The sequence below is a fragment of the Armigeres subalbatus genome, chromosome 2, assembly GCF_024139115.2.
Source record: "Armigeres subalbatus isolate Guangzhou_Male chromosome 2, GZ_Asu_2, whole genome shotgun sequence".
Classification (NCBI taxonomy): Eukaryota; Metazoa; Arthropoda; class Insecta; order Diptera; family Culicidae; genus Armigeres; species Armigeres subalbatus.
The window spans coordinates 217450657-217465073 of NC_085140.1; the positions used below are offsets into that span (position 1 = coordinate 217450657).

A 14417-nucleotide genomic window follows, 5' to 3' on the forward strand; every position below is an offset into this window, starting at 1 on the left:
CATAGGACAAATCATTTGTGAAAGCTTCACCAAAGCGTCAAAGGGTCACCATCTGTAGTTGCTTGAGTCTATTTCACGGAGTCTAATAGACTATTTCCCATCTCTGTTTTGCCCATTTTCTATTCCCTTGTGATAGGCCCAAAAATCAAAACGGCTGGCCGAAGTCCAAATTGAATATTCAACTAGTAAACACACATCCCCACTGTCTTAGTCCATTGTTGTTCTTCATATAAAGATTCCATTTATCCACAGTTTGACGAGTCAATTCAAACATTATCAGGTCAGATTGGATTGATTGGTCCCATCTAACAGTCCAAAGACACCTTTCACTAATTAAAATTTCTTAGAAACGATTTTGCAATAAACTTAACCTTATTGTGTGTGTGTGTGTGTCCAAACTAACCCCCACTGTCTGGCAGTGATGTTATGGAAGAAAGCTGTCTGTTTTACGAAGTTTTACAGTCAGATTTAATCCGGGAATTAAAAAGTGCTAGCTCTGTTGCAGCGCCAGTGACCTGTTTCAGACTGCCTGGTATTTCATGACCAGTCTGAGGTCACTTTTGCTTACAATAAGCCCCGCCTGTTCATGCTATCATTATCAAATGGATAATGGATCCATAAACAAACTTCCGGATTCTGTAATCCAGCGCGTATTTAGTTTGAAAATTACAATCATATTGAAACACCTTATTATTTTTTACATTGGAATAGTAGTTAATCCATATTGGAACAATCTCACCAAATTTATCCGCTTTTGTAAAATTGTGCATCTACGGTGAACAATTAGCTGGCTCTGGATCTGTATTACACGCTTGATCCGTGTTGCGCCTGCGGTTCCTGATTTTATAAGCAGGAATCATCACACACACACATTCCACTAAAGCAGCATACCACAATCAATAAGGCACATTCTTCAAATCTATTTTTATTTATAATAACATAAACAATCGTAAAACATCACTCATATACTAATTGGCGTTTATGAAAAATTTCTAAGAGTCTCATTTTGCAATAAACTTAACCTTATTATCACTTAAATATCGCGGTCGTCAACATCACTAGTTAACGATGGCACTTTGACAGAAACAGAGGGAAAGGAAAAACGAAATCTGCTAGAGGGTTTAATATCTTTTTGGGGCTCAGAAGCTCGGGAAGTTGTTTATCACAACAAAGGGCGTATACCGTTGTGCCTAAAATTTTGAGCATGACTTATATTCCGAACCGCCAGTGTGCGCTCTAAACAAAACTATTTTTTTATCGGTTTTCCGTACTGAGGATCAAGATTACGAAAGCAGAAAATTACACGGTTAAAGTCAATATAAAACAAAGTTGGTATTTGTACGACCACTCAAAAATGTACAGCCTAATTTTTACTAAGTTGTATTCGTTTTCTTCTTTTGTTTACGAGGAGCAAACGTTATGATGAAACTGGAAAACTTTGAAAATCAAAACTCAATCTTTTTTCGTACAATTTGCATGAAACTTTTAAATTTTGATCTTCTTCTTATATACATATCAACAAAGTTGGCATTTGTATGACCGCGCATCACTTAAGAATAGACATCCCAATTTTTGCAAATTTTTATTTGTTTCTTTGGAAATCTCCCACCGGATAGCCATTCAGCAGCTATCCTAGAGCCAATCTCAATCACACTTTCTACGTTCATAGGATCCAATATGTTTCGCAAGAGATGGATTGCTAATAACCCAGCGATTAGACTAAAGTCAAGCAGTGTCCAATTAGACCCTTGGTACCGTTTACTTTGGAATCCCGTAGCCCGATTACTCCTCAGATTCAGGTAGAGCTCGATTCTAAGCCGACTTATGGGACTTAACTTATGTTATTGAAAACCCTTCCGCATGGAGACGGAAGGGGTAGCTACGCTGTTTTACTCCTACTGTTAAACTGTTAATCTCTACTGTTCATGAACTTATAAATGACATAAGGAGATATTCAAATTCTCTGCTAGTATGAATATCCTGGAGGAACTCTCAAATTAATTACCGAATGAAATTCTGGAGTAAATTCTGAGTGAAGTCCAGAAAAAAATCTAATACAATTCCGCGGAAAAATTCCCGGAGAAATTCATGAAGGAATTCCTGCAAAAATACCTGGAAGAATTTCCGGGGAAAAACTTGGACGAATTGAGAAGCTTAACTTTTCAAAGGATTTATAACATTTTTTCTTTAATTAATTTGAGTACTGCAGTCACAAGCTTTCATATTGATTGCGCTATTCAAATTAATTCATGAAAAAAATGTTACTTAGGACCTTTCGAAAAGTATAGCGAGAATTCCTGGATAAACTCCTAAAGAAATTTCTAATGGAATTCTTGAAGAATATTCTAAAGTAATTGCGGAAAGAATTCCAGAATGAAATCCAAGAGGATTTCGCTACTGAAATTATGGAGAGTATTCCCGGAAAAATCCTGGAAGTCATCCAGAAGGAATTAATGGAAGAGTTCCGGGAGGTGTGCCCGGAGAAGTTCCTAGAAGAATTTTCGAAGGAATTTCTTGAAGATTTACAAGTGAAATTATGGAGTGAAATTGGAGGATTTCCGTCATAAATTTCTGAAGAGACTTCTGGTGGCATTTTGGGAGGAAATTCCGTATGTATTCTTGATGGAACTCTCGAATGCATTCCTGTATTAAATGCCGAGGATTTTTCTGGAAGTGTCTAGAACTAAACCTTGGAGAGAAGTACAATTACATGAGAAGTATTTTCAGAGGAATTTGTGGATAACTTTCCGGAGCAATTTAGAAGTTCCCAGGGAAGCTTCTAGAAGGATTTCAAGAAGAATTCTTGAGCCCGAAATGTTTCGAGCTGTTTTGAACTTTCATATATTATAGATCCTGGATACCCTAATAAGTTTTTGGAAATATTTTGAATTTGAACCATCTATTTCAGAATATGATTGGATCGAAAAGTGCCCATGTTTAAGGGAATTCATTTCAGTACCCGTTCAATCTTTCCACCATGATGAATGATCATCCCACTTGAAAATGATTTGAAATAATGGGAAAGCGTGGAGATCGGAAAACAATCTTATAGTTTGGAGTAGAAAATCGAACTCTGGATCAGTGTTGTGGTGAATCATTTGCTGAGGATAATTATTGCAATTTTTATTTAAGAATTTTTAGATGATAAAAGAAGGTCGGTTGTCGCCGGCGATTACTTTAATTTTGTTTTAATCAAACCTTGAATCAAACTATAATAGTCACAATATTATCGTTCAAATATAAACCTTACAGATCAAGATACGATTTCTAAACGATTCCTACTCGCTTTGGAGTACAGGGCTGCCGTAATCTGACAAAGTGACGTATACGCCATTTTCCAAAAATGGTGTTAACGAGTACACGCAAAAAAAAGCGTTCATGAATTCGTTAACTAACGAGTTCACGGTGTATTTTTTCGGGAACAACAGTCACGGATTCGGGAACAGTCACCTATTTTGTAACGTTCTGGAAAACGTGACTGGTGTTCCCGAATTTATGAATTAAATCACGGTGTATTTTTGCTGGTTCACGAATTTGGGAACGCTTTTTTTTTGCGTGTAGTATTCATCATACTCATCACTGTAATGGTGTAAGGTGTCTTAAATAAAATTAAAAAAATGATTATCCGGAGTCATATTTTTACCCATCATACAAAGACAAAAATATTAGCCGTGTTTGGCACAACATAACACAAAATCAAGGCAAACGCAGCCGTAACACACCCAATATGTGCTAGACTTTATTAAAAAGCCAGATTTCTCAGGGATCCAAAACCAAACATTCTTAAAATGGCAAATTTATGAACTTTATTTCAAAGCACCGAGATTTTTTAGGAACATTTGTAAGCTTATTCTGAGTACGGTATTGGTATTGTGACTTATGCCACCAAATGGTCCTCCGGAATATTTATATGAATAAAATGGCTATTCTCCAAAGGTGGGCATTGTATGAATTACAACACCAGCTCCATACAGTAAGAAAAACTGTGGTTGTGCTCACGATAAAATGGATGTTTCGGATTTTCTAAAGGATCACTCAGTGGCCAAGGTGATCCATGTATAAACCGCAATATAAACCATACTCAGAATGTCGGTCAATTATCCGGTGAAAATGTTTTTCGATAGCAATCCGACGGGAACAATAAAACGAGGTGCACAGCGAGCAAGGTGGAATGAATCCGTGGAAGACGATTTGTGGAGATTATTGGAGACGGATGTTATGTACTGCAGAGCCCACACTGGCCTTAGTTTGAATAAATGAAATAAAATAGTTTCCATTCTAATAATGTCATCGCCATTGGTGCTCTGTGATGGTATTTAATAATTTGTAATTTTCCGGATGATTCGGATCTTCCGGAGGGTCACAGTAAACATGTTTAAGCCACAACAACATCAAATCCATACTCAGAATATGAAAACAAATACATTTTAAAAATCCTGGTGCTTTTTTGATGAAATTCGCAGATTTGCCATTTTGTAGGATCGTTCAGATCTTCCTCCAACAGCTTATGGTATCATGCCGCCGACATTTTTGCGATGGGCCGCCGTTTAAAAATTATCACGCCGCTGAATTACAATTTTCCACGCCGATTAAAATTTGCAGTGAAATTTCCCGATTTATATTCTCAGAACAAAATTGGAATTCCAGAGGATTTCTTTTGAAAATTTCATACAATTTTCCGTTAAGTTTTCGAAAAAGCTTTCCATAAAAACTTGAAACAACTTTCAGATGAGATTCCGAAGAATTTTTCGTCCAAATCTAAATAATATATCCGTGCAAATTTTGACCAACTTCTTGTGGAAAGGCTAAGGAATTTTCTTTGGAAAGTTTATTAAATTTTCTATGGAAATTCTCAAATTCACTTTAAAATTAAATTTTTTGACGGGGAAGGGTCGTTTGGTTGAAGGCCACAAGGCCCAAAGCTGTTCGACCGAACATGATATTAGGCTGAACAAATCATTTGATCGAAACTCGTCTGATCGAAAATCATTTGGTTGAAATAGTCATATGGCCAATAATGTCATTGGGCAGAACAGGTCATTTTGCCGAAAAAGTAGTCTGGTGCAATAGGTCATTTAGCCGAAAATGCCGTTTGAATGAAATGGTGGTTTGGCAAAAAGGGTAATTTGGCCGAAAATGTTATTTGAACGAAAAGGTTAAACGACCGAAAGTGTAGTTTGACCAAACTGCTCATATTGCCGAAAATTCATTTGGCCGAATAGTTCATCTGGCCCAAAAAGGCCGCTTGGTCGAAATGCTCATTTAGCAGAAAGAGCCATTTAGCCGAACGAGGTGACATTTTTGTCGATATGATAGTGACATTTTCGGCCAAACGCCATTTTCTAACAAATCTGTTGGGGAAAACAACTTCTTCGACCGAATTATTAGTTCGACCGTATGACCACTTCGCCCGTATGTCGCTTTAAGCCAAATGACATTTCGGCCAAACCGTTTTCGACCTTATAACCGTTTCACCCAAAACGTCCAAGTGGCATTGGAAAAACGGATTTCCACCGAATGACTTTCGGAAGCCCACAAACCCATCTGGCCGACATTTTTGGCCGTATGACTTGTTCAGCATATGACGTTTTCGGCCAAACAACCCTTCCTGCCAAACTACCTCTTCTTCTTCTTCTTCTTATTGGCATTACATCCCCACACTGTGTTCATTAAGCACTTGCACAATTTCCAATCCGAAAATTTGCTTATACCGGCACCGGGAATCGAACCCAATCACTCTCAGCAAGGATTGAACTTATCATTTCATTATCATTTAGTATTCAGCCAATAACTCATTCCAGAGGCGGAATTTCGAAAAGTGTTGTATGGCGGACTTCTAGCGCTGATTCCCCTCTACAACTTTGTCTAAGGGTACATTGCTCTATGTCTAATATTCAACGCGGGAAACGCTAGTATCATTTTATATACTAAATGATAATAACACTTATTATCATTTAGTATATTGAGTGTTCCTAGCGTTTCACGCTGTTAATATTAGACATAGAGCAATGTACCCTAAGACAAAGTTGTAGAGGGGAATCAGCGCTAGAAGTCCGCCATACAACACTTTTCAGAACTCCGCCTCTGGAATGATTTATTGGCTGAGTCAGTGTTGGGAAATGTACAGTAAAACACTGTGATTATGCGAATGTTTACATTTTATCCGGTCAAATTTCACGCACCGCACAAACCGAAACAGTTTTCAAAAAAAATGTACGCCTCATTGTGACATTTTTTTTGCTGATGAGGCAAACTGTTTATTTGCTGCTGCCTGCTGCTGCGTGAGAGTCGAGCCGTCGGTGCGGTCAGCATTTGCATGAGATTTCTTGTTTCGGTTCGTGCACAGCGCAAACAGAACAGAATCGAGTCAAATTGCCTGTGGCGCAAAGCCTAGAAAGAATGCTAGCCGTTGGTACTAATTCATTAGTTCTAGCCTCTAAAATGAGCAAGGAGTAATAAAATAATCATTTACCACCAAAAACGGTCATACGTTGTGGAATGAGCGTACAGAAACATTAATTGAGGGAGAGAAAATATTAAAATCATGTGCTGACTGTCGTCTGCTTGGTCATGGCTGCTGCTGCGGCTGCCGTGGTTTTGTTTTTCTTTGACTGTGTGGCAGAACGAATGATAAAAAGAAATGTCAACCGTTCCCATCCCTGGGCTGAATACTAAATGATAATGAAATGATAAGTTCAATCCCTGCTCTCAGCATGGTCTTGCTTTGTAGCCACGCGTCTTACCGCAGGGAGGCCCCAGGGAGGCTAAGGAGGGCCCCTAACTACCTTTTCGCCCAAATGAAATTTTCGACCACGACTTATTGTCCAAACGATTATTTTGGGAAACAACCTGCTAGGGTAAATGACATTTTCAGCCATGTTACCAGTTCATGCGTACCGCCAGACCATTTTCTACCAAAAAACCGTTTCGGCCAAATGGAGTTCGGCTACATGGCTTTCGGCCAAATGGTTTTTGGGCAAATAGCGCTCCACCGAATGACTTTCGACCAAACGTGAAACTCCTGACGAATTTTCTCCAAAGAATTTCTTGTTGAAATCTACGCTTTGAACAATTTTTCGCGGAGTCTCAATTCCTGGGGAATTCTCATAGATCTACCACGCTATTTGGACCTAAGCACTGGCGAAGTTAAGCTGGGGCCAAATTGAAAATTTTCCCAAAAATTTAAGTATTTTTCCAAAACAAATAAAAACAGATTTTCCACAAATTTTTATTAATCCCGTAGAAACTTTCGAACCATGCTTGGAGGAATTTATGAAGGAATTCCTGGATAAATTCCTGCAGGAATTTTCCAAAGAAATCTCGAAAGAGTTCATTGAGAAATCTAGGAATTTCTTCGGTAGTTTCAATTGGTATTTGTCCAGAAATTCTATTGGGAATTCCTTCGAAATTTACTTTAAAAAATATCCTCGGAAATTTCCTTAGCAAATCTTTTAGAATTAATTTCGGAAATTACTTTAGCTATTCCGTTGAAAGTTCGTTTTCGAATGCGGATTTTTTTTTTCAAAAATTTGTTCAGAATCTTTTCCAGTAACTTTCTCAAGGGATTCCTTTGAACATTTCTCTAGACCTAAAAATTTCTTCGAAAATTCCTTTTTTTAGCTTCTTCAGAAGTTCTTTCTAGAGTTCCTCCAGAAAATTCTTCAAAGATTCAAAAGAGAAGTATTATTCGGATTTCCCTACAGGAATTCCTTTTGTAAAACCATACAAAACTCCTTAAAGAGCTCTTTCCGGAACCCCTGCAAGAAATTCTTTCAGATATTTTGTTGTTTAAAATATTCATTATGATTTTCTTGGACCTCGCACGCCTCTTGGAGTTATATTAGATTCTAAATAAAACTTAAATGAACACAACGGATTCATTTCCAGAATTTGTCAATCTTTTCGGAACACTTACTGTCTGCGTTTTTTGTATTGTTCCTTAGTCCGTTCTATTCTCGAATTTTCGTCTGTTGTTTAGTCTCCATTCTATTCAACTTGAATTTCTCGCATTGAAACGGTACAGCGCCGTTTCATTCGCCGAGCTTTGTCCCATCTACCAAAACAACCCGACGAGCCTTCCACCGTATGAAAATCGCTGTCTCCTTGTTAATCTCGAAACATTATTATCTACTCTACGAAAAATTCATGACATGTTCGCAGCAAAAAATTTACTTGGAGAACGAATTACGGGTTAAATGATCCTATACGAATTTGTGAGATATTTAATAGCTATTCTATTAACTTCAATTAAGCTCCTCTGACGGAATCCAAGTTTCAAAGTGCTCGCGCTTTCGGGGGCACACCACTCGATTCAGAGGCGGCCCACAACTGTCATTTTTGTTTATTTAGCTTTGCTGCGTCGCAGCATGCGTGAAATAATAAAAATGACAGTTGTACGTTGCTTCCGTATCGAGTGGTGTGCCCCCGAAAACGCGAGCACTTTTAAACTTGGATTCCGTCAGGAGTGACCTTAAGCAGATATTAGCTCGACGTTTAACGATAAAATTAGGAATATTTAGTATACGTTCAATTAAACCTAATTGTTCGTTGGAAGTTTAATTGTTGTATTGTTTATCTGAAAGACGCAGGTTTTTTTTCTACTGGTTATAAGCTGGTATTTCCTGCCACATTGAACAGATTATAAAGCAGCAATAAAGAAACCTTCCTACGCTTACGTTTCAGCTTTCAACTTTCGGAATTTCAAAATTAAAATTTCCGAAGGAATTCTTGAAGGATTTTCCGACGGCCTATCTAATGGCCTAAAGGAGTTTCTGGATGCGTCGCTTGAAGATTTTCCGAAGGAATGTTCGAAGAAAATTCTGAAGGACTTTTCGAAGAAATTTCTGAAACATTTTTCCTAGGTAATTTCGAAGGAATTTCTAAAAGAATTTCCAAAGAAATTCCTAAAACAATTCGTGAAGGAATTTCCAAGGGAATTTTAGAGTCAATTTCCTGGAGGATTTTCCTACGAAATTTTCAAACAAGTTTGAGTGTAAATTCCTGAAGGAATTTCTGAAGTAGTTCTTGGAGGAGGTTCTAAAGGAATTCCTGGAAGTGCTTCCTGGAATTTTCGAAGTATTATCTGGAAAAAATCCAAATGAATTTCTGGAATTCCTGAAGTGATTTTCGGAGGATTATTTGAAGGAATCCCTAGAAGAGATTCCAAACGAATTCTTGAAGAAATTCAATAATGCCGGAATTTCGTTCATAAGTTCCCTGTGGCAATTTATTTAGGAATTCGTTGGTAAATTCCCAGAATTTCATCCAAGGGTTTTTGAATTGGAGGAAATTCTGTATGAACAAATGGATTTTCGAATAAATTGAATTATCGATGGAGTATTTTCCGTACGAAATCTTTTAGGAAATTTTGAAAGTATTTTGCGGAGGTATACATAAATAATTCTGGGAAGAATTTCTAAAGAATTTCTGCATTTGTGAAGATACTCCTAGGGGAATTTGAGAATGAATTCTTCTTTGGCATTACATCCCCACACTGGGACAGAGCCGCCTCGCAGCTTAGTGTTCATTAAGCACTTCCACAGTTATTAACTGCGAGGTTTCTTAGCCAGGTTACCATTTTTGCATTCGTATATCATGAGGCTAACACGATGGTACTTTTATGCCCAGGGAAGTCGAGACAATTTCCAATCCGAAAATTGCCTAGACCGGCACCGGGAATCGAACCCAGCCACCCTCAGCATGGTCTTGCTTTGTAGCCGCGCGTTTTACCGCACGGCTAAGGAGGCCCCAAATAACTCTGAGAAGAATTTCTAAAGAATTTCTGCATTTGTGAAGATACTCCTAGGGGAGTTTGACAATGAATTACGGGACGAAAATAGTATTTACAAAAAAAATGGTTGTTATTACCAAAATTCTGGCGCCGCTAGTGGGCCTTAGACACATAATATTTGACTGACATAGCTATAAAAATTGCTATCCGTTCTCGCTATCAGAATCAATTGTATACAGAATCCATTGTTACTATCTATAGGAGCGCGAGAAACTTTCTGGAAAGGCTGCAACATGTTCCATGGAAACCAAAGGTCCTGTCCCACAAAACATGACATGCATTTGTATCTCGCTCATTCTGGCTACTGGTGAAACTTTTCAACCCAACTCGAAAAATCAATGACACTGAAAATGTGGTTTACCGAAACTTATGTGGGCCATCAACAGCATAAATCAGTTTGAATTTAATTTTTTCGCCACACCGCCACGCCGCGTGAAAGACAGTTATGGTTTACGATAAGTGTCGGTGGCAGTAGTACATACCTAGTAGTGGTCAGTCAGATTGAAACCGATAGCTGGAGAACCCAACTCGACGTACCTATTATGAATGTGTGCTTTGGACAGCGTCCAACATCACACAGTGGCGCACGGATTGTGAACCCACCAATCTACAGTTGAGTTTAAAATTTAAGAGCAATTTAGAATATGTTCTCAGTATACCAATCAACATCTGAAGTTTTGAAGCAACAACACCGTGCAGGTGATAATTGTTTTTATTTTTTTAATATAAGTTTTTGCGAAAAAAGTGATAATGCAAATTGTTGCCTATATAAGTATAGTAGGTATAGATTTTCAAAAAAAAGCTAAGCTGATTATAAAAGATTAAAAAAGTTTTGTTTATTCGTAATCCAGTGTAAAGCTTCGCGGCATTGCGCTACCGATCCCATCCCACAGAAGCACTGTCCGCTGGAACAAGTGAGCACTTTTTTGTTTGTTCCAACGGATGCAGAAGATAGGCACTTTCGATTGGGAGAAAATCATTCTTTTCCTATTTGGCCGCCATACGGTTATGTGAGGAAAAATATGACTGCGGTGTGCAGATTGTGTTCTCTGGTGTAGCAAATTGAGAGGATTTCCAGTTTATCGAACGATAACTAAGGCAGCTCCGTACGGTCGCAAAAACAAAACCAGCACAATCTCTGTCTACTTACTTGTATGAGGGTTCAACAAGTGCATGGCTCAAGCTAACTGTGATTAGACGGTGGCGGATGGAAAAAGCAACGCTTGGAATATTTTTTATAAAAAAATAGTTTCCATAGAATAAACTGCTCTTTTCTTAAAATATCGGTAAAAAGACAAATCTAAAATTTTTGTATATTCCACGATTTATACAGATTTTGTTTGCTCTTATACAGAATTGCAAGGTTGGGTGTGGTTAATATTACTAATCCTGCTGCTTTGGGCCCGTATTTTGTCGATTTACAATAAAATCGTAATTAATATGATTGTTTGATTACGATCTGCACACTTCAACAAACCAAGCAGAGCAGCGTGTGTGTTGATATTCATTTGCATTATTTTTTCTCTCATTTTTTACGCGTACTGGTTGCGTTTTATTCGTACCATTTGGCGCGTTGTTAATCAATTTTGATTCAAATTTGGATGTTTGTGCCGTTCTTTCTTATTTGTATATTATTAAGATCGCTTTGCACTTTGGTATTTCTGGCACTTGGATTTATTGGAATATTGAGTACATCCACAAAAAAAAAACGAAAAAAAATCGGGTGGTACTGAAAAAGTTCTGGAAATTGATATGGAAAGAGATATTAATAAAATCTGTTTGATGTTCCTATCGACTCTTGAGTCGGAAGAAAAACTGAGGCTTTCAGGATGATTAACTGCTTTGTTCCCTGAAAGAAAATCAAATATCGATTCTTCATTTTAGGACCCAAATCGAGATTTGGATAGGAAGAGTGGAATCGCCAACTTCCTATTGTCAACATCTCGTGGTCTTACACACTTGTGATTGAAAGACGTGTACAATAATATACCATAAAGTCAATGCTGCATCATATTTATCACAACCGTCAAGAATGTCAGCGCAGTCCAATGTATCATAGAACTCAACAATGCTATGATGATCGGCGTTACGAAAATTGTAGATAACGGGCTTGATCGATGCAGCAACATTGGATCACGTGTTGTTCAGCTTGAGTACGAAAGATGGTGGTTTACATAGGCGTGGCCACATTCCGGGACGTGAGTAGGACAAGAACTGGATTATCAAATCTATAGATTACTTTTATGGAATTTCAACTTTCCGAAAATCCTCTCAGATTTCAAGAGATTTGTTTGGACATCTTCAGATAAGTTATAAATGAATATTAGGGCAATCACTAGATTCCAAGTGTTTTACAAATTTCCATAAGTGATTCTGGATTCCTGTAAATTTTATAAAATATTGGATGATTTCTAGCAATTATCATCAATTTCTAGGAATTTGAACCTTTAGAGATCTTCAAAAATTTCACTACGATCTTATATTATAAGCTTATGATCGTCCAAGAATCTTTAAGGATGTTCAGTAATATTTACGGGTTACCCAAATCTCAAGAACAATGTTACTCCGAATTTCAGACTTTTTTCTTTCTAACTTCTAAGATTTCATGCAAAAGTAGGTATATTTGTCTTTCCTACAATCTGTTAAACTCTTAACCCTTAGAAGCTTTCAGAATTCCTCTTCTTATAGGCTTGCTACAAGAATCCAAATATGCTACAATCATCATAAACTGCTTCATATTCGCATATTTCTGCGATTGTTCTCTCATATCCTTGTTTAGTTTCTCAACTTTTGGATGAGTTGAGCAATCTAGTGACTACCGCTTCTGCCTTATAGACAGGAGGTCTGGCATAGACTACACAACTTTTCGAAGTGTATCCTTGATCTATATTTCTGTTCATCTACCTTACCGAGTTAACGAAATCTCCTTTCCGTGGTATTGTTGGGATGCAGAGGTTCTCTCGGTCTCTAGTAGCAGCAATAACTACACATTAACATTTCTCTTCTTTCACAACTGACTGGAGCCGTAGGTAGTAAATACCAACCTTTATTCATATTGACAAGTCTTAGCTAAGTTAAACTAAGCTATGTATATCCTTGTCCAACTTTTGATTAATTCACAATCAGCTTGCCAATTCTTATACATTTTCAGAAATTCTCTGAGCCTCCCTAAACTGAAGAAATAATTACGTACTTCCAGAAAGGATTTAACAATTTTATGGTAGAGCATATTCTATTAGAAACCTCAAGACTTCAATACATCATTAAGCTCTTTTTGGAATGAAAATAATTCCTCTTAGCACTGAGAAGCCTTCCGGAATAGATTTCTCCTTTACAATCCCTGGAAACCTTCACGATTGTCAGTTTAACCTCTGATAAACTTTCAAACCTCTGATTAACTTTGAAACGTTTTAATGATATTTTTGTGGATCTAGAAATTGAAATAGTATTGATGGTATAAGATCTTTTAATTATCCATATGTTATGTTCTTACCATAATCATGGGTAGGACAATGCTTCGACTGTCCTACCCAGCTATTTTTATACGTAGGACTTGTCCAACTTGAATTAGTGTCTCGTCGCGAACACGATCTTAAGAAGTATAGTCCGCACAGGAACACCATGCGACGGGAAAACTGGAGTCGTTGCCGATAACTCTTGCCTAACGTTATTTTTTCAACACGATAAAAACATTTCCTTCAATTAATTTGCAACTGTTCATAGGGCAACGGTCGCAGCAAAAAAGCATAGATAAGATGGATGACTCTCATCCCCCATGTAATTCGTTGGATTCTGTTTCTGTTACTTTTCCTGTTTTGTTAATGTTATTCAAGGCTTGATTCGGGGGGAAGGGGCCATGGCCCCGGCCCCCCACAAACCTTATACACCAAAATCAACGTTTTTCGTACATTGAGCGCCGCCAAAAACGGTCGGCCCATGGGCCCCTTCTGGCAAAGTCCGGCCCTTAGGCCCCTTCCGACAAAGTCCGGCCCTTGGGCCCCTTCCGACAAAGTCTGGCCCTGATCATTATATTGTCGATAAACATTTTCGAAAGCAAAAAAAAAACAACCATGAAAATTGTTGTTTTTAAAGACACTATAAACAACAACAGGAAATGTTCCAATTAGAATTCTTAATTTACTGTCTGCGTCATTCCAATCAAGCAAGAGACTTGTCATTCCAAAAAAATTGCACGTAACATTTGGTGAGGGCTATTTCAATTATCATAAATATACATGTTTCAATTTTTTTGGCGGGACGCCAAAATCGTCATCGGTGACATGAACGCACAGGTAGGAAGGGAGGAAATGTATAGACCGGTCATCGGACCAGAGAGTCTGCACACCGTATCGAATGACAACGGCCAACGATGCATAAACTTCGCAGCCTCCCGCGGAATGGTAGTTCGAAGCACCGTCTTTTCCCGCAAACATATCCACAAGGCCACATGGAAATCACCTAACCAAGAAACGGAAAACCAAATCGACCACGTTCTAATCGACGGTAAATTCTTCTCCGACATCACGTACGACCGCACTTACCGTAGTGGGAATATTGAATCCGAACACTACCTCGTTGCAGTATGCCTGCGCTCAAAACTCTCGACGGTGTACAACACGCGTCGAAG

The 14417-nt window shown here is 38.1% G+C and overlaps 1 protein-coding gene across 5 annotated transcripts in view; it reads left to right on the forward strand.

Annotated features, from left to right (window-relative positions):
- Positions 1 to 14417, forward strand: part of LOC134211662 (uncharacterized) — a 353136-nt gene that overhangs the window by 298620 nt on the left and 40099 nt on the right. The window lies entirely within an intron of this gene.